At 49.6% G+C, this 2,738-nt stretch overlaps 1 protein-coding gene across 6 annotated transcripts in view; it reads left to right on the forward strand.

Annotated features, from left to right (window-relative positions):
- The window catches only part of LOC113205639 (histone deacetylase 4), a 64,541-nt gene that overhangs the window by 19,631 nt on the left and 42,172 nt on the right, over nt 1-2,738 (forward strand). The gene's annotated exons all lie outside the window — the stretch shown is intronic.

Consider the following 2,738-nt stretch of genomic DNA (forward strand, 5'->3'; position numbering starts at 1 on the left):
TCGATAGCCCGGGCGCGTCTGCTGGGGCAAAATAATCGGTTTCCTCCACACGCGTGAATTTGGAATGCGCGCTACGAGGAAAAGGCCGAGCCGGTGGTGTCGTGCCCCCACAGCAGCACCCTCCTTCCGTAACGCTTTGGATTATTAAAACGTAATTAATTTACAACCATCGGTCGTTTGTTTCGAAAGAAAAACAAAACGAACCGGACGAATCAAATTTTCAATGTTTATTTACTCCGTGTAATATACTTTTTATGTATCCCTTGTCCTCCTGTTCATTCTGATAGGATGATAACCCAATCCCAATCATTATAACAATTTACGGCCCCAGCTGCAAACTTTCACGTTTTAACTTTTGCCCACGACTTTTACGACAAAATTGACGGCACGCCGTGAGACTGGTCGTGACTGGGGCGGGCGGTGGGTGTGGGTAGTTTGCCAAAAGACAAGTTCAAGGGCTTGCTCGTTTAGTTGCACAGATGGGCGGCTAGATGGGCGCGGCTAGATGGTTGGATGGATAAATACGTTTGACCTGCTGCTGCTGCCGTTGTTTGCCGCGCATCGCTATGGAAGTTTCCGTGGATCTAAGTTGTTGTCTGCTGCTATAAGATGCGTTCTATGTCTGGACCGGTGTAGAGACAACGGACGGTGGCCGGCCGTCCCCCTCTGGGCGATCACATGCCTCTGTCCGAGGGGGTTTTACCTTGCGTAATACCCTGTACACCTAACCCGGGTATTACACGGTATTACGCGTATTGTAATACCGAAAAATATCAAAATATGCTTTAAAATTGTAATTTTTTGCATGTAATACGGGCGTAATACCGGCGTAATACCGTGTAATACGGAGTACTCTGTACACGTTTTCTTGGAGTTAAACCCCCCTCGCCTCTGTCTCTCTCGCACCGTCTTACTTAACATTCCAGATTCCTTAAAATAATCTCGTGCCGCTTTACAAAGATCGTCTCGTCTTACTTTTCCGCTTATCCTAGTCCTACGGATTTCCCTGTCAGTGTTATTAAAATAGAAATAACATTTTGAGAAAGGTTTTAGTTACATTGTTTTTGTTTGTTTTTTTATGCTCGGTTTCATGTGCGTGACAAGTGTGTCCTTGAAAGCAACTGTTTAATTTTAGACTGCCCGCTCATGGATGAGTCGTAGTTTCCACCAAATCCACGCGGCGTGCAAGTGCATGGCTTCTTGACGCCTTCTTATCTAATCAATCAGCTTTGGTCGCGGAGCGCCTCAATCTCACCGGGCGCCGCCGCCGCGTCGCTTTTGGGCCCCGCGCCGGGTCTTTTGGCCCGCCCCGCGCGGCGACAGTTTAGGCGCATCATGTTGTGTCCAAATACTGACGCCCCACGCGCGCGCTCGCGGACGGGCGGCGATCGATGCGGCGATCGGCCAGTCCGCTACGATATATATAATAAAGCAGGCGCACATACCATATTGGGGGCGGGGGGAAAACATTATTCGGCCCAGATAAGGAAGGAATCTATATTATTTTGATAGCGTTAGCAGCACCGAAAACGCCGACCTTGCTGGTGAAAAGGGAATCTGCCGATACTACAACACAGATGCGGTATGGTGTGTTTTGTTTGTTTGCCGAAACGTAATCTTTCACGCGGATGAATGCACTGTTAAATGAAATCCTTTACAAACCCTTTTGATAAAAATAAAATGTTTGTAAGCTACAAAACAAATGCTTTGTATTACAATGCTACTTTACTGTTCGTAGCTTAAAAAACTGATTTGTATCTCACACGCTGAAAAGTCGTTTCTTGTTTCAAGTAAATTTTTCCTTGTTTCAAGTGCACGCTGACACAAGATGAAATGTACTCTTGAATCAGGCTGATAATTTCCTTCGAATAAGAGAAAAATCTTATTCCAAAGACAATAATATTGCCTTGTTTCAATAGTGAATTTCACCTTGTGGCAGCTTGCACTTTGAATCAAGAAAATATTTTTCTGGGTGCAGGATTTAACAGTGTGTGTTCAACGACACGCACACAATCACGTGCGTGTAACACCGCCGGCAACACACACTGACCCTGACTAACTTCAGTTTATTGTACCTGAGCCCGAGCCACGCCTCATGGCCTGCTGATAACGTGCCGGTGATGAACCCTGCCGCTCGGCGGGTGGGCGCGCGCACTCACACACACACCTGGGATACTAATTTTAATCCTTCGTTTGTGACACACGTGCAAGTGCAAGTGTATGCTTCCGACCGAAATTCTGAGAACCATACTTGACGTTGCAGCTGCCTCTCGAGGTCGCCTTATTCTTTCGCTAGAAAGGGGAGGGGGGGGGGCAGCCTGTCGCGGGTCAGAGGGAGGGGATGTGGTGAGGGGGGAGTGGCTTTTTATCGAGTGTGCCAGCGAGGCAGATCAACGACATGGATGCCCCCGCCGATGAGCCACCGCGGCCCGGCCCGGCAAACCAGGCATCGACAACAAACAACAATAACAACAGCGGCTGCCGCGCAGGCGCGTATTAAGGGGGAGGGGCGGGGGGGGGGGCGATCGCCGCCCCCTGTGGGCCACTAGATAGCCGCCTGAAGGTAGGCAATTTGATCTACAAAACCCCTGTATGTAGGCAACTTTCGATGCACCGCCCCCCCCCTGTCCGCCTCCCCTTAATACGCCCCTGCTGCCGCGGGGTTGCCTGCGTTGCCTGCCCGCCTGGCATCGACAACAAACAACAATAACAACAGCGGCTGCCGCGGGGTTGCCTGC

Source organism: Frankliniella occidentalis, unplaced genomic scaffold (genome assembly GCF_000697945.3).
Source record: "Frankliniella occidentalis isolate FOCC.00 unplaced genomic scaffold, Focc_3.1 Scaffold110, whole genome shotgun sequence".
NCBI classification, from domain to species: domain Eukaryota; kingdom Metazoa; phylum Arthropoda; class Insecta; order Thysanoptera; family Thripidae; genus Frankliniella; species Frankliniella occidentalis.